Here is a 22,758-nt window from a genome sequence, read left to right as displayed (position 1 = left end):
GTTGTGTCGGGAAGATGTTAGTGTGCTTTTGTTTTGATTGTGGTTTGAACTTCGGGGACGAAGTTCTTTTTAAGGAGGGAACACTGTAATACTACGGTTTTATGAGTCTTAGGGTACTCTATCGAGTGGGGCTTACTCTGTCGAGTAAGTTGGTTTTTACGCAAAACAGTAGTATGCATGTAGGGTACTCGATCGTGTACGATTGGCACTCGATCGAGTAAGGGTCACTCGATTGAGTAAGTGACTTACTCGATCGAGTAAGACGGTTATCGGGTGATTTGAGACGGGTTTGTTAATAATGCGGAATAATATATAATAAGTTCCGTCATCTTCTTTAAACACTTTTACAAAACCTAAATCACCGTCAAGAGAGATTTCAAGTTACGTTGAATCATTCCTTCGCATTATTAGCAAATCCCGGAGCTAGAGGTGGCGGTTTTCATTGTTCTTTATACCGTTGTGATCCTTACGTCGTGGGTAAGTTCTACATATCATTTTTATAGCATTTGGTTAATGTTGGTTAAACCCTAATTTGGGGATTTGGGGGTTTTTATGATTATGTGGTTAAGGTAGTAGTTATATGTATGTATGTATAGGAGGAGGCTTTGTTGAGGAGAGATTCTGTGTAGCTGCTTAGATCGTCTGATTTCGTGATTGCTTTCTAGGTAGGGTTTCCCTACTCGGTATTAATTACATGATGTACGTGGTGATTGTATTGTGATTGTTGATTAATTATATTGCTGGTGATTGTGACGGTTGTTTGTTTATGTTGATAATTGTTGACTGTATAACTGTCTGTGATATTCGGGGCGCATCCCTGGTTAAGTGGAGTCACTTGCGGGAGTGGCTTCACGCCTTTGGTTCGCCTCCTGTGGAACCCGCCACGGGAGGGATGTGCACATTAAGGAAACTTGGGTTATTCCCTCAGTGGTTGATGAGCGGGGATTTGGTGGGTACGGTTGCGGTCCCCCACTGGCGGTGCGGAGTACCTGTTGCGATGGGTACTCTGGCAGGACTACACACTTTAGTGTGTAGTTAGTTGTGTGGAGATTGATGATGGAGACTGGGGATTGATGTGTTGATTGAGCTGTTTGGCATTTGCTTCATATTGGTTTGTGTCGTGTAATTAGTACTGACCCCTTTGTTTGTTTTGTAAAACTGTTGTGATCCATTCGGGGATGGTGAGTAGTTATTGAGAAGGTTTGATATGATTCATATGGGCTAGCTGGGATGAGTCATCACGTGGCAGTTAGAAGAGTCTTCCGCTGTGTCAGACGATGTCTTTTAGTTGTGTCACTTTTGTTAGTAGACAGTTTTGGAATTGTTGTATTTCAGTTAACAATTTTGGGATTTGAACATGTAATCACTTAAATCGCATTTTACTTTTAAATTATGTTTCTTCATTGTCCTATGATTATCAACTCCTCGGGTAACCGAGATGGTGACGTTCTTATACCTAAGTGGTCCTGGTAAGGCACTTGGAGTATGGGGGTGTCACAATAGGTGAATACCATTAGGGATTCACCATCTTATGCTTTCTTTTTTTAATCAAGTTGTAATTGAAGAATTATCTTCTAATTTGGGTTTGAGATCTATTATGGAGAACTAATCTCCCCTTCTTAATCCAACTCAAATGTGTAATTTTTGGTTCTAAGACACTCTAATCTTTCCTTTATTTGTGTTATTGTTATTAATCTCTTGGATTTATTGTATTGAATTTTGGAAACCTTCTTTGATTATAGTGATTAAGTGTGATTTCCTTGTTACTTAATCTTGTCAAGTTCCTTAATTTATTATTGTTGAGTTTATTAAGTGCGATTTCCTTGTAATCCCATATTGCAACAACTTGTTATTAGACTAATGAATGTGATTTCTTCTTGGTTTAATTAACATTTGAGAGATTAAATTTTGATTGGTCATTAATTGTGATTTCATTGTGAGTAATTGTACCTATTAGATTCCATTGCTACATCTTCTTGTTATCTACCTTATGTGTGTGATTTCTACTAAGGGAAACTAAAAAGTTGGGTCAATTACTAAGTGTGATTTCCTTGTGATTGGCTTCTAATTAGAGGAATTTGGAGAATTAATCTCACCAATAGAGCAATAACATTAGTTAAAAGGATGGATTGAGTGGTTTTATCAACTAAAGTGTCTCACTTTATTGAGTTGGGTTAAGTCTTCCATCCTTGAACTTGATAAATTTTCATCTTAAAACTTGTTTGATTTATTACTTGCTACTCACTCTTATTTGAATGTTGTTTTGCTTTTGTTACTTTTGAAAACCAAATAAAAAACCCCCGCTTTTATTTACATGCTTGTTTGTTTATTACTTTACAATTGTTATTAGAATATAATTGAAAACCGATTGCAAAATCCTCCCTTCTCTTGGGTACGATCCCCTTCTTACTACTTTACTTGTCTTAGAATTAGTTTAAATTAGTATTAAGTGTGGCTTATAAATTATTAATTTGGCCGTCTTAAGTAACGACATTTTTGGCGTGCCAACGAACGTCCTGAGCAGTTCTTTATCAATCCTTCAAAAGTTTCATACGAGATTTTTCCCTTGCACCATTTTGTGATTCCTTCTTATCAATTTCTGAAAATATGCTCAAAGAATGGATAAGTAACCCTCCCTCAAAACTCTCATGTAGGAAAATGCAAGTAAACCAAAAGTATATTAAATATTATACACTGCAAAATTGTGGAAAGGAATATATTACAAATGGTGGTTTAAGATAGGGCTTAAATTGTCCATAGAGCTTAACGCTAGTTTAAATTGTCGAAATCTTTTGTCCATAGAGCTTAACGCTCTTAGTAGAAGGTCAAAGGCTTGTGAACAAGCCTCAAACAAGCATGAGTACGGTTTGTTCCAATTCAATATGAAGCTTGGCCAAGGGAGCTTGTCATTTATTCTCTTTTTCACATTGCCCTTGGCACTTGAGTATTTGTGATGCCTCAATCCAACAAGCCCATGATTCTTGTCAATACAAGGTATGAGTATGGTTCACTTTCGCCACCTTCTCCTTCAAATTTGGTGGTGATGATAGCATTTGGATTTATCAATCCTTCAAAAGTAGAAGGAGAATTGGTTGGTTGGGTTGGGTGGTCGGGTGGTTTCTTAGGTTGCCATCATTTGGGGAGTGGTTGGTTGGGTGGTTTCTTGGGTTGCCTTCATCTGGGCAATCCGAATTGCCAACCCCTTACCATGGGTAACAATGCTTTGGAGAACATTGTTCCTATTTTGGCTCTCTTCTTGCATTTGTGTGAAGAAATTTGTTGGTCTCCCATCATTTGGAGAACCATATTCTGAATGTCAAAGTTGGGCTCATCTTTTTGTTGTGGGTGGGTGTGAAAGTGCTCATATTGTGGCATTTGGAATTGGTTGCAAAGTGGGTCTTGGGTGGGTGATTGTTGTGGATATTGGATGTGGTTATTTTGGTGGGAAATTTTGGGGTAGTAGTTTGGATTTTCATTGTATGAGTTGTAATGTAGGTTTGTGTTGACTTGCTCCTCAAACTCCCCATACCCATTGTAGTCATACTCAAAAGATCCACCACATACTCCATGTACCAAGTCTTGGGCTATCATCATAGCCAAGATGAAGATACAACTACAAACATGGAAACTTCAATAAAATGGTAAAAACGAACCTTGAGGAATAAGTTCCTCAAGGTTAATGCACATCTAAAATAGACAAACAAACAAGAACTTAATCACATAACACCGTCCCCGGCAACGGCGCCATTTTGATCAGAGTGTCGTTGGGGCTCTCAATCAAACACATTTATAGTCTCAATAAACAACTAGTTAGCGGTTAAGTCGAGGTCGATCCAGGGGACGGTGTGCTTTGGGTTCTAAGTCTATTTATCTCAATTTATGCTAGTGTCATAGTTGATTTGGGTTTATAGTTGTGTTCTAATAAATTAATGAAAGCAATAAAGTAAAGCAAGCAATAAATTAAAAGATGTAAACAATTGATTAAAGTACTAGGATGTCATATGATCATAGGGGATTCATGGTGGTGATCATACAAACATGTTCTCAATTAGAAGCAAGCACTTATTGTTGTGATGGGATCGAGTTAGTGTATATCTTACAATCCCTAGGAACATTTAGGTCCCGGAGCTCACTACGCCAAATAAGACATCCAATAACGGTCAAATAATGAAAATTACCGTTTTTAAATAGAAACACGCGACCGTTATTGCAACGACGGTTGTTAAATATATACCACGGTTGTACAAATAACAAGCGACCGTTATATAACATCAAGAACCGTTGTTAAATCTGAAAAACGGTTTCAAATACATTGTCGTAGTTTACTATTGACAATGTCTTATCGTTCCAAAATTGTTGTTAAATATTATATATGATAACGGTTCATTTCGTTATCTTATTTAATTGAATGTCAAAATTTAACAACGGCTTTATTGCGTGCAAAACCGTTGTTATATTCATCTGTTGACAACGGTATGTAACCATTATCTATTTATATTGATGAAATTTTGTCAACGGTTCTGCTTAAATAAACCGTTGTAAAAGTTTTGAACTCGACAACGGTTATCGTTCGTTATATTATATTTTAGGCGGTTTGAATGGGAGGGAAAATATCTCAACGGTTATTTATCTAAATAAAACCGTTGTCAAATAATTGTTTCCAACGGGTCGTTTTTAACCGTTATCGTTTTTAATTTTTTTTTTTTTAAAATGATTTTAGCCCGTTCTAGCAGCTGCTGAAATGCTATTTTTCAGCAATGTTTGTAGTAGCTGCTGATATGCTTTTTTTCCAGCTGTTGCTGAAAAATAGCATTCCAGCGGCTGTGCAGTGCAAAAATTCAATGCTGTATCCAAATATTACACCCCGCAATCAGTTAAACCCAGTTTAAAAACAGTACTGTGGACATGGCCCACCTACGCGCCGAGCCGATCTGTCGGACGTATAGCGGTCTTTTAAAAGCCACGCTCGGCGTAAAAATGCTTTCGACCGGATCGTTTTAGATCGGTCGGTTTAGTCTCGGCAAGGGTCTCGAAACAATTAGAGATGTTCGGAGTCACCACCAAGCATTTGTGGGATGCTTAGAATCCGTTCGAATCCACTTTATACCTCGGTCAAACGAAGCACAAAGCAATGTTTGACATAGGTACTAAAGATAAGGAATCGTCCCTCTTTAGCATCCTATCTCTAGAATGACTCTCGTACGCCCTGGATAAGGTCGTCCACTATCCAAAGTTTCTAAGTAAGAGGTGAAGGTACGTATTGGGAAGCCCTTTAATCAGACACCCAATCCCGCCCGCGGTAACGGCCTCTACTGATCGATCTTGGTTGGTTGAATGCAGAAGTTGATAAAACGGTTTAAATGCTTGAATGCGCATGGAATAATTTAAACCTAACATGTCAGAGCTTTCTAAGTCGGTGGATTTAATCCAAGTATCTAGTATAAGATGTCGAGTTGGATTTATGATTGATTTGCATGCAAGACGGAAATTAAACATCCATTTACCGAATTGGGTTTATGGTGCATAAGTGATCCATTGGTCTTAGTGAGGCATTTTGCAAATACGATTTTTGAATAAGCAAGTTAGTCGTCTGATCCGTCCTATATCCGGGTTAGCCGGAGTCGGGATCGTCCTAGACTAATGCTGGAAAGGGGAGAGACCCTGCACCAGGCAGCCAGATGAGGCGCGAGCCTATTGGCGATATAAATGGGTCTCCCATGGTTTGAAAATAGGAAAAGAAATGGCCGGTTTAGGTGTGGGTCAGTCAACGGCAAATGACGTGTTCTGACCATTAAAAAACGTTTATAAAACGTGTTGAAAAATGGGTATTTGAACCCGTTTTGGTTTGAAAGGGTCATTTAGACCGTATTTGTGTTGATTTGAAGAACAGGACTTGAATAATCGTCATTGTTTTGACGGCATTCGATGTCGGGTTCGACTTTGCAGGCTTGACATGAATTGTTTTGAAAATAATTATGAACTAATTGTTTTAAGTTCATTTGAATATAATTAGTCAATACTCATCATCGTACTCGGGTTAAAATATGAGATGGTATGTAGAACCAAGGATGACTTTGTGTTGGTGACTAATACATTTATTTTGGAAATGTAAAGAAATGATGAAAGGTTTTAAAATACCTTCCAAAATGTAAAGAAATGAAATAAAAGATTTTAAAATACCTTTTAAATGTAATTAACCAAATATTATCACCGAAACACGGATTAAACCGTCATGGTATTAAGAACCAAGAGTGAAAAAATGTTTTATGGTTAAAGCTTGTAAAAGAAAATAAAATGGGTTTGAAAATATTTGAAATGGTAAAAACCGATTACAAATATGAAAATGAAAAATAGAGGAAAAGAAGAGACCAAACACGGATTGGACTTGAGGCTGGGCAGGCTGCTTTAGGCGCGAGCCTGTGTGCTACGTAAGTCGCCTCTGCCTCAACCAAAAAGTCCGGTTTTGGCTCATTCTTCCCCTGTTTTGGACCATGTTATGCATGATTTAGCATGTTATAGTCATGAAACAAGTAAAGACATGATAAAAGAAGGATTTTTACACCCTCATACTTACATGCTTGGCTTATGGCGAGAAACCGACGTAAGTGTATCAACTCGTTTGGTCGGAAAAGACTCGGCTTAAAACCGTTTTAGTAAGTAAAAAGAGTGTTTTATTAAGTTTAGTGATGGTGTAGTGGTCGAGATGGTCGGTCAAGTGATTTAATGCACGATGACGGTACCAAACAAAGTGTAAGGCTTGTGTTTACGATCGGTAGGTCGTAAACACGTGTCGGATTGTGACTTAGGAACTCGAGTCGAGAATTTTAAGGGAGAAAAGAGGGGGCGGACACTCGCGTGAGTTCTCAAATGGGGGCATTTGAGGGGTTTTTATAGGAAAATGAGTGGTTGTGTGAGTTTTGAGCGACGTGGCCACCTGGGCTGCTCAAAGAGGCGCGAGCCATGTAGCACGTCTTCGAGGAGTCTTGTCGCTTTCACACAAATGCAATCATGATTTGTTCTATCCCAGGATTTGTATGCACATGTTTGGTACTTGACCATACATGAATCCGGGAAATCTTATTAACATTGAAGCATTTGAATGGTTTGTTTTTAGTGTTTGACTCGGTTTAACTCGTTAGAGTCGGGATTTGAATTTTTGAGTCGGTTTTTTGTCCGGTGTCGGTTTTGACTCTAGTTAGTGTCATCGCGACCCCGTCGTCATGCATTAAACACTCAAGGTACTTTTGAAATGTTTTGAAATGTTTTATTTTCGAAATCGTTTTAGGTTTTTCGACGTAAAGTTGTACACGAACTGTCGATCAAACGACGCGATTCCAAAGCATGTTGTAGTCCGATAATTATCGGGTGTTTGTTGGAGTCTCACCAGATACTGGGTATCTACAGAGCCCCCACTTTGACTGAGGCTTCGACAGGGCGAAAGTCAAAGTAGAGCCCCCAGGTCAATCGAACATTACAACTTGGAGACCCGAGCGACTTCGAGGCGGCTCGAAAGGATTCGGGCCAAGGACCTGCTGTCTGGAAGGGCGACGCCAAGGCGACTCGAGGGTACGAGCCAAGGCCCTGTCGTCGAGAACAGTTTAGAATCTGTCGACTGTCCGTGCGGGTCGTTTAAAGTCCGTTAGACTATGTATAAAGGCTTGCCAGCCATATGAAAGAGTCATACCTGAGGCATCTTCGGATACATCTTTGCGTGTTTGCGGACAAAGGCTTGCCAGCTGTGGCGCGTACATGTGGAGGGCTCGTCAGACGCGTGTGTTGTAAGGCTCGCCAGCCATGGCACGTATAGGAGGAGGGCTCGTGTGACACCCTTATATATAGCGTTAAATAAACTCGTAAATTCTACAGAAAAACTGACAGGATATGTTTGTAATTGGTTCAACTAGACAAAACCTGTAATTTTAAAAACTTTTCTAAACCATTCACAAACACTTCCAAATGAAGAGTGCCAAAACCTGCAAATGCTAACCAACTAATTTACATAACCCAACTAAAGTTGCGAGAATATAGAGATACAAACCCAAGTAAAAGAGGGAGACATATGTCCCTTCAAAATATATACACAACAAAATGTTTAAAGGTTTACTACAAAATATAGTCAAACTAAGTCCAAGGTTCTTTTGCTCACTAGCTCGTCTGTGTACCCCATCTTAACATCTTCAACCTGTCAATCGCATTTTATACAAACACGAAGGCCACAATTCAGTGGGGAGTAACTTCGAGTCCTCCCAGCCACGAAATGTCATATTTAATGTAACATGTAATGTAACATGTAAACAACATCATAAATTAATTAACTATCGAGTATTCTAACATGTGAACACTAAACTGACCAAATTAAACTATCATGTGAAATATATAACAAGCTGTAATCCAAACTTTATCAATTGTAACCGGCTTACATCTCACCTATTACAATTCATAAAATCACCATACAAGAAAGGGCAATATATCAAAGACAGGCATAAGTTCTTAGTACGGTCAATAGTCACTCTGTAACTCGAGTCTATACCACGAGGTAGGGAAGGTAATCGAACCGGTATCTTGGCTCAGAGGTTCTATCAAAACATGGCTAAGACACAACACAACCCTAGCCTAAAATCTGCGCAGACCTAGACATGCGGATACACACCACCGCACCCAAGACCCACAATTTTTCTAAAACAAAGTGAGTACCCTAAGGAGTCCACCAAAGGGTTGGCTAGTACTTAAGCTGACCACTTACCCTTAAAATAAGTAACGAGGTCATGCCCCAACTTGGATATAAACCCACCAAGTCAGGAACACAAAGGCTATTAAGCAGTGAACATATACTCGTCAAAGACTATAAAGACCTATCTATGACAAACACAACAACCTGCAAGAAGTATTCAATACCAATTCCATTTCTAGCAATATTAACAATATTAAAGGTTTCAGGGAATCTAGGGCCGTTTCTACAATATAAGAAACTACTCAAATCAACCCATATGTGAAATAAAAACATAATAAATGGCCTAAAACAAGAATAAGGCCGATTATCCAATTCATACAAAATTTCATCCAACCGAATTTTTACCCGCAACCCCAGCCCTGCGACAGGTACGGGTTAAATTGCGGCTGACCAATCACACAATTGACTGACATCGATTCAGTCAAAGGGACCAAGGCTCAGTTTTCGGCATATTCACCAAAACATTGCCATTATCGCTATAAAATTCATTTTAAGCCTATTCATTACAATTTCATATTATAACCTATCCTAACATGTGCAAACTACCAATATAAACATTGACAAGCAACTTCCCACATCAATTTAGAGAGAGAGAGAGAAAAATCCCAAAAAAAAAATGCGATTTACTGCTTAAACCCTAAAAACCCTAAAAAACCCAAAAAAATGTCGATCGATTGTAATGATCAGGTTCAATTTCCTCCTCTAAGCTCTAATTCAAATAATAAACAACCTGCGGGATCAACCCTAGTTTCAGATTCTTCATCGTCGGTGGTGATTGGAGGGCCTGGGAGTGGGGATGGTAATAAATCTGCAAATATTAATCAAGTAGTTGGAATTGCACCATATAATTTGGATGGAATTGATCAGGGAGAGTCTTCTGACTGGGTTGTTCAGAATCGGAGGAAGGGTAAGAACACCTTGCATAGTATTCCGGAAGAAGCTGGTGATTTGCTTCAATTTTCTGATGAGGACGTGAAAGAGGAGTTATAATATTGGAGGAATTCCGTTTATGGCTTTATCCTGGGTGCTAATCCACCTGTGGAAGTGGTGGAAGGTTTCCTACGCCGTCTCTGGGCAAACTACCCAATCGATAAGATTTCCTTTTGTGCCAATGGTGTTTTCCTGGTTCGGTTTAAGAGTGCTGCTGCTAAGGCTCAAATCCTTCAACAGGGGCACTTCCTATTTGATAATAAGCCTCTTATTATCAGACCTTGGAGTGAGGATGTGGTCTTAGAGAAGGAAGAGATCAAAGAAGTTCCAGTATGGGTGAAGATTCATAATCTCCCACTAAAATTTTGGGGGAAATGTCTTCCGAGAATAGCTGGACTGATGGGTAAGTTTGTACGATGTGATGGTGCCACAACTGAGAAAACTAGGTTGAGCTTTGCCAGGGTGATGATAGATGTTCCCTTTGGTAAGCCCATACCTAATAATGTGAAGTTCAGGGATTCTGATGGTAGTATTCTCAGTCTGAAAGTTGAATTTGAATGGAAGCCCCTTCTTTGTACTAAATGTCAAGGAATTGGACATGAGACTGCCAAGTGTAGAAAAGAGAAAAAAGGAGATACAAAGAATGTTCCTGCACAGAAGGGGGGTCAGAAGCAGTGGAGACCAAAGCAAGCAGTGGTACCTAATCCCAGTACCTCTGTTGTCTCTCCACCTATTTCTGCTCCGTCTGCTACTGAGTGTACTCCTTATGAAAAGCCGAATAATTTTGAAGTGACATGGGCGACTAATGGTAAGTATCATATGGTTAATACTCCTGCTCGCAAAATTATCAGGCATAGTAGACAAGAGATTACGCGCTAATGTCGGCTCCAATCATCTTAAAAAGGTGAACCTGCTAGAGTCTATTAACAGTGTTACCCCCAAAGTTGGCATAGGGACGAATGGTAGTGCATTACCTCCACCGGGGGGTAATGAGTAACTGGGGTTTTTGGAACATTATGGGGTTGAATAGTCTATCTAAACAAACTAGAATTAAAGCTTTCCTTAACCATCATCAGATAGGACTATTCGGCCTCCTTGAGACAAAGGTAAAGCCTTTGTCTCTAAATGCAGTGAGGAATAACTTATGTAGTTCTTGGTGTCTAACTACTAATACTCAATATCATAAGGGAGGGAGGATATGGGTATTATGGAATCCTTCTCTCTTTAGAGTCTATATTCTAAACTACAATGCACAGTTCATTCATTTGGAAGCTACTGATTTGGCTGCTGGGACTTCCTCCTATGTGACTTTTATTTATGCTTTCAATGATACGCAAGAAAGGAAAAGTTTGTGGTCCAATTTGTGTGCGATTAAGAAATCTATTCAGGGGCCATGGGTAATTTGTGGAGATTTCAACACTGTCTTACAACCTTCAGAAAGATTAGGAGGTAGTAGTACCATGGAAGAAATGGATGATTTTAAAGCATGTGTTGATGAATGTGAGGTTATGGACTGTCCTGCTAGTGGTTCTCTGTATACTTGGTGTAATAAGCATGAGCGAGGCTACCGAGTATATAGCGAGGTTGGATCGTGTTTTAGTAAATCAGGAGTGGTTGCAGAACAATGGTCAGTCTTTTGCACATTTCTTTTGTGAAAGTACTTTTGATCACACCCCATGTGTAGTAAAGAGAAAAGATGATGTGTGTAAAAGAAATAGGAGCTTCAAATACTTCAACATGTGGAGTAAATCAGTGGATTTTATTCCTTGTGTTCAATTGAATTGGGGGAAACAATGGCCTGGGACAAAAATGTTTAATCTAGTTAACAAGTTGAAGCATTTAAAAAGACCCTTGAAGGAGCTCAATAGGGTAGATTTTGATGATATTGAGAATACTGCTGCTAGGGCTCGTATGTATTTGGAATCTATTCAGATTAAGCTTAGAAGTGAACCACAAAATGCTGAGCTTATTCATCTTGAACTGGAAGCTGCAAGCAGTGTTAGATTTTTGGAGGAAGCCTGCCATGAGTTCCTGATTCAGAAGTCTAAGGCTCTGTGGGTGGAGAAAGGAGACACCAACAGTAATTATTTCCATAGTATTATCAAAGGCAGGCATATAAGGAATAGGGTGATGAGAATTGAGAATCACCGGGGTGTCCTGTGTGAGGAAACTAAGGAGATTCAGCAAGCTTTTATTGAGTTTTATACTGATCTGCTGGGGACATCCACTGAAACTGTTAATGTGTCTAAAATGGTTGTTCAGAATGGCAAATTGTGTACTAGTGAACATCATGCTAGTCTGCTGAGTCCAGTAACCAATGATGAGATTAAACAGGTAATTTTTTCTATTCCTAATACTAAGGCTGCTGGGCCAGATGGCTATTCTAGTGCCTTTTTCAAAGACACTTGGGACATTGTGGGGGGATGTTTGTGATCTTTGTGCAAGACTTTTTGTAAGCGGGAAGCTCCTCAAACAAATTAATCATACCCTTGTTACCCTTATTCCCAAGTGTGAAATGCCAAAGAGTGTTTCCCAATTTCGACCTATTTCTTGCTGCAATGTTATCTATAAATGCATTTCCAAACTGATATGCAATAGGTTAGCAAAGATCCTTCCTGATATAATTAGTGAAAACCAGGGTGGGTTTATCCAAGGGAGGAGCATTGTGGAAAATATTCTTATCTGCCAAGACTTAGTGAGATGCTACAATAGGAAAGCTATCTCACCTAGATTTATGCTCAAAGTTGACCTAAAAAAAGCATATGATTCAGTCAATTGGGGGTTCTTAGAGCAGATGATGGTTTACTTGAACTTCCCTACTCAGATTATTTCTTTAATTAAGGAATGTTTTCAAACTGCCTCTTATTCTTTAGTCCTCAATGGTGAAACTTTTGGACATTTCAATGGGGCAAAAGGGTTAAGGCAAGGTGACCCTTTATCCCCTCTTCTTTTTACCGTTGCTATGGAATATCTGAGTAGAATTTTGGCATATACTACAAGTAACTTCTCCTTTAAATTCCATCCTCTTTGTGGCCAGATGAAGCTTTCACACTTAATGTTTGCAGACGATTTGCTTTTGTTTTGTAAGGGTGACATTGCTTCTATAATGGTGTTGTTAAGGTCTTTTGCCACTTTCTCAGTTGCTTCTGGACTGAGCATGAACTCTACTAAGACTGATGCTTATTTCAATGGGATCTCTAATGGTGTGAAAAAGGATATTCTGCAGATCTCAGGGTTCCATGAGGGACAAATGCCTTTTAAGTACTTAGGAGTCCCAATTACATGTGGCAGAATGAAAAAATCTGACAGTAACTTGCTAGTGGAGAAGCTGATTTGCAGGATCAGAAGCTTTGGCACTAAGAAACTCTCCTATACTGGAAGATTGGTATTGGTCAACTCAGTTCTTTCAGCACTCTATAACTACTGGGTAAATATTTTCCTTATCCCAAAGGGTGTGCTCAACAAAATTAATTCCATTTGTAGGAATTACTTATGGGATGGGAGTGTGGATTATATAAGGGTTCCAATGGTGAGTTGGGAGAAGGTATGTTCACCAAAGGAGGAAGGAGGACTGGGCATAAGGGATAGTCTGTCTTGGAATATAGCTGCCATAGGAAAACTTGTGTGGTGGATATATTACAGTCCAGATAGACTATGGGTAAAGTGGGTCAACCAAATTTATCTGAAGGGAGCTAACTGGCAGGAGTATCATCCTTCTGGGGATGTGAGCTGGGGATGGAAATCCATCTGCAGAGTCAGGGATAGGTTAGCTTCTGGATATTATAATGGTCAGTGGTTACTTGATAATAAAGGTTATACTGTGGGTAGTGGTTATGAATTGGTCAGGCAGAAATTTCATGCTGTTCAGTGGAATCAGTGGGTTTGGAATGGATGGTGTGTACCTAGACACCAATTTATTGGATGGCTCATTGCTAGAGAAAGTTTACAGCTCAAAATGAAACTCTTTCAATTAGGAATAGCTGCTGATGGTGATTGTATGCTATGTAGTAATGCTCCTGAGACTCATGCTCATCTGTTCCAGGAGTGTACTTATGGCAGGAGAGTTTTCTCAGAGGTTAGTAAACTGTGTAACATGTTTGTTCCTCTGTCTAATCATATGCAGTGGGCTGGGGATAGGCATGCTTCACGTTTGCAGAAGGGAGTCCTGTTGTGTATAGTTATGGCTACTTACTATCACATATGGATGCAAAGAAACAAAGCAAGGGTGGAAGGTTGCATCCTTAAACCGGATCTTCTCAGCAAGCAGATTAGACGAGAAGTCCATGCTAGAATTTGTGCACGTCTTCTACCAGTGACAGATAGGAGGGATTTAGATTGGTTGAAGAGTGTTAAATTGTATTTGTAAACCCATTTGGGTATGAAATTGTATTTGTCTGAATGATGTAATCTGTACTAGATTACTTGATTTTAATGGAAAGCTTACATTTCACCAAAAAAAAAAAAAAAAAAAAAAAAACATTATTCATTTCAAAAGATTACCCATATGTTACTTATACTAATTATAACATTAATAAACCCGAAACGACAAATAATGCATGAAAAACCGCGAAACAAGCAACGGGCCAACCCGAGCCAACCCAGGGCCTGCCGTGGGCCTGCCTGGGCCTGCTGGCCGCCACCCCTAACCTCCGTTTTCTCCGTTTTTATTCATTTTAACATCGTTTTAAGCATTACTTAATCGTTCCCAATTCATTTCCATACTAATATGTGAACTTAAACTAACAAAAGACATGAATTAGACATGAAATCAACCCATATTATCATGTGAAATAAACCACTCAATTAACAATCACAAAATCATACAAAAAGCAAAGAATGTGACGATTATTCGTCGAGTAACTCGAAATATGTTACCTTTAGCAACAAAATGAGCAATTAACACCTTGAACACCAAACCCTAATCTGCCAACTAACCACTATCTTCAACTATATACGAGTCTCCAAACTCGTCTTCTAAATCTTCACCTAAATAAACAATAAAAACACAACAATAAGCACAAAAATCGAAATTATACCCAAAATCAGCCAAAATCGACATAATTAAAACTGAAATTAAAACATACTAGGATGTAGATCTTGAAGAGAGGATTCCGAAAATATAAATTTTGCGAAAATCGGACTAGAAACGAAGAAATTATGATGAAATTACGATTGTAAGATTATTATTATTTTTTTTTTTGAGGAATTCGGTCAAGAGGCACCAAAAGAAGAACAATAGAAGTTTTAGGAAGGAATGGGAAGGAGGAAGAGGAGGGTGCCGTGGAAAGGAGAGGAAAGGAGCGGGATTTGTCGTAATTTCATGAGTCGGTTTTGGTTCGTTTCGACAATAACTAGAACCGCTTGTCAATTGCAAATTCCGACAAGACCAAAGTTCTTAAACACGAGATTACAAGAAGATTGAGTATTCATATGACCCATTTCCAAAATCGTTTGCCCAATTTTCAAAAGAGTTGTCATTTTTTTTTTCCGATATGCCCTTATTTCGAAATAAAAAGTTTTTACACGGTTTAAACTATTTTTAAACATTTCGAAACTATCAAAATAAATACTTTAATTCAAAATATAATAAAATTATATTTCTTTGAATTATTATTACTTCAAATACATTAATATCAACATTTACTTGATTAATAAATTACTTCCGCAATATAATAATGGTCCGAAATTACGGGGTGTTACAATCACCCCTCCTTTTAAAAAGTTTCGTCCTCGAAACTTAGAGGGAGAAATTATAGTAAACAACATCTTAATAATATAATCACAAGAAAAATATAGGTGTCTTTTCAATGAAACGGTGATACTCTCGTTGATCAGACAAGAACATCCACATTCATATCAAGATATAAAAATATTTCTACACCAATAAATGAGAAAACCCATTATTGGGACGTCTCCAATAACGAGATTTAACACTCATTAATGTTAAAACCATTAAAAAAAATCCTAAAAGCATTTTCAAAATTTTAGTTTAAAGTTCTATAATAAGAATAATATCTTTACTAATTATGATTAAATACGGCTTAGTAACGCGGAAAAAGAGTAAGAAAAAGGATAACCTCACGAGAAAAGTTCGGGATATATAGCTAACATAGAAGCTTCAGGTTCCCAAGTTTCTTCTTCGATATTTCCACAACGCCAAAGAACACGAACTAGGGGCACAACTTTGCTCCTAAGTTGCTTGGTGGCTTTTTCGAGAATCCGGATTGGCCTTTCTTCAACCGTCAAGTTAGGCTCTAAAACTGGGATTAAAATCGGTAACTAAAACATTTAAAAGGTCACTTATCGTAAGAATCAAAATTCTTTCAAGAGCTTCAACTAAAATTTTCCGACAGAACCAAACTCTCATCAGAGGAACGGAAGTGTTCTCGTTACGTATTCAAGAACATCACATTCCAAATCAAAGATAAGGTCAAAAGGCAAATCATTTGTATAAATCAAAAATCAAAATACCTTCAAAAACATTAATGAAGAGTTTTCAAAAATATAAGTCTCGTTCATGGAACGGAATTGCTCTTGTCGTACACACAAGAACGCTAACTTTCCAAGTCAGAGACAAATTTAAAGCAAAAAGCATTCGCCGACAAGCGTAGAACGAGTTATTAAACGTTTCTAATAACGAGTTCTAAGATCCGATCAACGTTAAAATCAAAAGAAAAGGTAATCTACTTCAAATTTTCTTTTGTAAAAGCCGAAATAGAAATGAAGGTTTCACTTTTAAAGCCAAATGGGAGTCAAATCCCTGAAAATGTAACATTTAACTTTGACAAAGAAGTCATAAATAGATCAAAGTTAACAGAAATTGGACAAAACTTAACGAAATCTCGGGTTTAGTAATTAAAATTACGATAAATGAGTTTATATTCAAGGAAGGAATAGGGAACTAAATCAAATTTTCTTTTTCAAGTCTTCAAAAATAGGTTAGGTTTGCAGAAGTGACATAAACTTTTAAGAATGAATCGAAACTGGTAACTTGAAAGTTTAGAAGTTGTACAAAAAGGAAAGTAACTTAGATAGCATAAAAACAAAGTATGTTAAAAGGATTCAAGCTTAACTAATCAAAAGAGCTATGATGAATTTCATGGGGTAAGAATTGAAGTCGGACCTAAAAGGGTGTCAAAGATGGAGTTTCATAGGTTACCAACATCAAACTTATGAGAGGAGTATGATGAAGTAAGGAAAAGAGGCATGAGCGGTAACGCTCATGATCAAGGAAAAAGGGAAATTAGACAACAAGGAAACGCCAGACACTCCTATCTCAAACAACAACATCACTCAAAACGGTTCCGAAAACTTCCTAACAACAAAACTCATAACCACATCACTGCCAAGGGTTTCCTCAATCGCTTATGTTACCTCATCCTAATCTATTATCTGAAACAAGGTACTCCACCATAAGTGTGATCTCATCGCTCCAAATCCTCAAACATCCAGAAATAACTTTCACAAACCTAAGGTCAAGGCTTCCAACAAAGCTATATTCGTATCCAACTAGTGTCAACTATGGGTTCCTCATAAAAAGTAAACCTTCAATCAAAAATCCCAATACCAAGCTCTAAACTCCAAGAGAAGGTTCCTCAAATATTCCACAAGGTTCCCATTTCAAAACAAGGTGGTAACATACCAACCCCAAAATCTGAAAAATCAATGGGATCTCAAGTTTCTCTATCCTTTTACTTATTAAGGATTCCCAAAAGCGGAACTACACTCAGCTACAACATCATCCCATCATCTCAAGTACTCAATGCGACCTCAAGGTCTATAAAACTATAGGGTTAACAAATTCTTCTCAATACTAAGTCTCTCTCAACTCAAGAACTCTCAAGAGCCAACTAATACCAAATCACATCACCAATACATTATGGTCATCAACATCCCAAGGAGTATTCTTCCAAATTTGACATCCTAAAACTTACTTACCATCAAATTCCCAAGAAACAAGGTCTTAATTGTAACAACACTTTATCACCTCAAAGTTCCTAAAACCATAAATTGAAACTATGTTCTTTAACCTAACAATTGGTGTCAACCATACCGTTACCCTTTCTAGTTATTAAAACAAGTGCTAAAACCTCCCAATAATGTAGCTTACTCTCACTCTCATACCATACCTCAAGTAGTAATCAATATCACTCACTAAAACCAACTAATAATCCCACATTTAACATTTCTCACACGGTAACATATACATTATCAAACCCTCATATCCAAAGTGATTATGGAAGCCAATCACAAACTCGACTACATAGTCAATCCTATATCCTCAAATCCACCATTCAGTTTCATCCATTTTAAGTCAAGTACTAAGTACTAGTATCCCAAACATAAACAACAATGCCATGTTCCATAACCTTAGTAACCAATGCAACTCACACTTGACACACAAAATCCACCAATCCAACGTACTCACTTTATCAAGGATCTATAGGTATAAGAATCATCAAGTATGTCTCATCACACTACCTAAGTCTTTCCAACATCAAATCCTCTCAAAACCAGGATTAAGGGTCAAACACAAACAATCCCTTCAGAGGTCATAATTTTCAACCAAGGCCAACATTTCTCAAAAGAAAGAGTACTACCAAATGGCGTTAAGGGAGGATAACTGGATAAGCAAGGAACAAAGGACAAGTTAGGAGTACAAGAGTAGCTCTTAAAGTAAAACAGAAGGGAGTTTAGAAGGAGGATAAGCACCAAGAGATTAAGAATAAGGCGAGATACCAAAAGAACGAGAAATATCTTTGAGGAAGTAGAAGCATTCTTCAAAAGTTGAACAAATCTTCAATTCTCAGCAATAGGCACCAAATCTTGATCTTCATGTAGATAAGCTCACGGTAGTTGATTCAAGAACACAACAATTATAAAATGACAATCAACAAACATGTTAGTACCTAACAAAGAGCAATCACAAAGAGACTACAACATAAGGTCCTAAGTCTACCCATCCTACCCATCTCTCAAGTTTATTATTTTAAGGTCAAGTTATTTATGTTGGGGTGCACAAACGTGCGTCGGGAGCAACAAGCTCTGATACCAACTTTGACACCCTTATATATAGCGTTAAATAAACTCGTAAATTCTACAGAAAAACAGACAGGATATGTTTGTAATTGGTTCAACTAGACAAAACCTGTAATTTTAAAAACTTTTCTAAACCATTCACAAACACTTCCAAATGAAGAGTGCCAAAACCTGCAAATGCTAACCAACTAATTTACATAACCCAACTAAAGTTGCGAGAATATAGAGATACAAACCCAAGTAAAAGAGGGAGACATATGTCCCTTCAAAATATATACACAACAAAATGTTTAAAGGTTTACTACAAAATATAGTCAAACTAAGTCCAAGGTTCTTTTGCTCACTAGCTCGTCTGTGTACCCCATCTTAACATCTTCAACCTGTCAATCGCATTTTATACAAACACGAAGGCCACAATTCAGTGGGGAGTAACTTCGAGTCCTCCCAGCCACGAAATGTCATATTTAATGTAACATGTAAACAACATCATAAATTAATTAACTATCGAGTATTCTAACATGTGAACACTAAACTGACCAAATTAAACTATCATGTGAAACATATAACAAGCAGTAATCCAAACTTTATCAATTGTAACCGGCTTACATCTCACCTATTACAATTCATAAAATCACCATACAAGAAAGGGCAATATATCAAAGACAGGCATAAGTTCTTAGTACGGTCAATAGTCACTCTGTAACTCGAGTCTATACCACGAGGTAGGGAAGGTAATCGAACCGGTATCTTGGCTCAGAGGTTCTATCAACATGGCCAAGACACAACACAACCCTAGCCTAAAATCTGCGCAGACCTAGACATGCGGATACACACCACCGCACCCAAGACCCACAATTTTTCTAAAACAAAGTGAGTACCCTAAGGAGTCCACCAAACGGTTGGCTAGTACTTAAGCTGACCACTTACCCTTAAAATAAGTAACGAGGTCATGCCCCAACTTGGATATAAACCCACCAAGTCAGGAACACAAAGGCTATTAAGCAGTGAACATATACTCGTCAAAGACTATAAAGACCTATCTATGACAAACACAACAACCTGCAAGAAGTATTCAATACCAATTCCATTTCTAGCAATATTAACAATATTAAAGGTTTCAGGGAATCTAGGGTCGTTTCTACAATATAAGAAACTACTCAAATCAACCCATATGTGAAATAAAAACATAATAAATGGCCTAAAACAAGAATAAGGCCGATTATCCAATTCATACAAAATTTCATCCAACCGAATTTTTACCCGCAACCCCAGCCCTGCGACAGGTACGGGTTAGATTGTGGCTGACCAATCACACAATTGACTGACATCGATTCAGTCAAAGGGACCAAGGCTCAGTTTTCGGCATATTCACCAAAACATTGCAATTATCGCTATAAAATTCATTTTAAGCCTATTCATTACAATTTCATATTATAACCTATCCTAACATGTGCAAACTACCAATATAAGCATAATTTTACCATTAACATTATATCCACTACTAACATAATTCATTTCAAAAGATTACCCATATGTTACTTATACTAATTATAACATTAATAAACCCGAAACGACAAATAATGCATGAAAAACCGCGAAACAAGCAACGGGCCAACCCGAGCCAACCCAGGGCCTGCCGTGGGCCTGCCTGGGCCTGTCGGGCCTGCTTGGGCCTGCTGGCCGCCACCCCTAACCTCCGTTTTCTCCGTTTTTATTCATTTAAACATCGTTTTAAGCATTACTTAATCGTTCCCAATTCATTTCCATACTAATATGTGAACTTAAACTAACAAAAGACATGAATTAGACATGAAATCAACCCATATTATCATGTGAAATAAACCACTCAATTAACAATCACAAAATCATACAAAAAGCAAAGAATGTGACGATTATTCGTCGAGTAACTCGAAATATGTTACCTTTAGCAACAAAATGAGCAATTAACACCTTGAACACCAAACCCTAATCTGCCAACTAACCACTATCTTCAACTATATACGAGTCTCCAAACTCGTCTTCTAAATCTTCACCTAAATAAACAATAAAAACACAACAATAAGCACAAAAATCGAAATTATACCCAAAATCAGCCAAAATCGACATAATTAAAACTGAAATTAAAACATACTAGGATGTAGATCTTGAAGAGAGGATTCCGAAAATATAAATTTTGCGAAAATCGAACTAGAAACGAAGAAATTATGATGAAATTACGATTGTAAGATTATTATTATTTTTTTTTGGAGGAATTCGGTCAAGAGGCACCAAAAGAAGAACAATAGAAGTTTTAGGAAGGAATGGGAAGGAGGAAGAGGAGGGTGCCGTGGAAAGGAGAGGAAAGGAGCGGGATTTGTCGTAATTTCATGAGTCGGTTTTGGTTCGTTTCGACAATAATTAGAACCGCTTGTCAATTGCAAATTCCGACAAGACCAAAGTTCTTAAACACGAGATTACAAGAAGATTGAGTATTCATATGACCCATTTCCAAAATCGTTTGCCCAATTTTCAAAAGAGTTGTCATTTTTTTTTTTCGATATGCCCTTATTTCGAAATAAAAAGTTTTTACACGGTTTAAACTATTTTTAAACATTTCGAAACTATCAAAATAAATACTTTACTTCAAAATATAATAAAATTATATTTCTCTGAATTATTATTACTTCAAATACATTAATATCAACATTTACTTCATTAATAAATTACTTCCGCAATATAATAATGGTCCGAAATTACGGGGTGTTCCAGCTCGCCAGCCGCAGTGCATTGTAAGGCTCGCCAGCCATAGTGCGTACATGAGGAGGGCTCACCATCCGCGGTGCGTAGTAAGGCTCGCCAGCCATGGGGCGTATATGAGGAGGGCTCGCCAGCCATGGGGCGTATATGAGGAGGGCTCGCCATCCGCGGTGCGTAGTAAGGCTCGCCAGCCATGGTGCATACATGAGGAGGGCTCGCCAGCCGCGGTGCGTAGTATGGCTCGCCAGCCATGGTGCGTACATGAGGAGGGCTCGCCAGCTGCGGTGCGCTGTATGGCTCGCCAGCCATGGTGCGTACATGAGGAGGGCTCGCCAGCCGCGGTGCGTAGTAAGGTTCACCAGCCATGGGGGGTATATGTGGAGGGCTCGCCAGCCACGGTGAATAGTAAGGCTCGCCAGCCATGGTGCGTACATGAGGAGGGCTCGCCAGCCGCGATGCATAGTCAGGCTCGCCAGCCATGGTGCGTACATGAGGAGGGCTCGCAAGCCGCGATGCGTAGTAAGGCTCGCCAGCCATGGGGGAGGGGGTCGATTGATCGACTATGAGAATAGTCGTTGGATGGGCCTGTTTGAAATAAGCGGGCTCTGCGAGGAAGCCCCCTGTTGACATTTGAAGGAATAGTGAATTTTGAGTTTTCACTACTTGTTTTTGAATTTAAAGTGGCGGTTTTAATCGCCGTTTGTTTGAATTTTGAAGGAAATAGCGAATTTTGAATTTTAGCTATTACGTTTGAAGTGACGGTTTATTTTGCCGTCGTTGACATGTAAAGGAAATAGTGAATTTTGAATTTCCACTATTTCTTGAAGTGACGGTTTATGTTGCCGCCGTTGACATGTGAAGGAAATAGTGAAATTTGAATTTTCACTAGTACTTTTGAAAATGACGGTTTTAATTACCATCGTTAGAAACTTGAATAAATAGTGAATTTTAAATTTTCACTATTATTTTTGAAAATGACGGTTTTAATTGCCGTCGTTTGAAACTTAAAGAAATATTGAATTTTAAATTTTCACTATTATTTTTGAAAATGAAAGTGGCTGTTTTAATCGCCGTTTGTTTTGAATTTTGAAGAAATAGTGAATTTTGAATTTTCACTATTATTTTTTAAAATGAAAGTGGTGGTTTTAATCGCCGTTTGTTTTGAATTTTTGAAGGAAATAGCGAATTTTGATTTCACTATTTGTTTTTGTATTTGCAAAATGACGGGCCCTAATGTCGTCATTGAAAATTTGAGGTTTGATGGGAATTTGGGCCAAAGCCCAAAATTCCGCTGAATAGAGCAGGGAGCACCCCATTAAGGC

Source organism: Silene latifolia, chromosome 8 (genome assembly GCF_048544455.1).
Source record: "Silene latifolia isolate original U9 population chromosome 8, ASM4854445v1, whole genome shotgun sequence".
Classification (NCBI taxonomy): Eukaryota; Viridiplantae; Streptophyta; class Magnoliopsida; order Caryophyllales; family Caryophyllaceae; genus Silene; species Silene latifolia.
Note: the sequence above shows the minus strand (reverse complement) of the source record.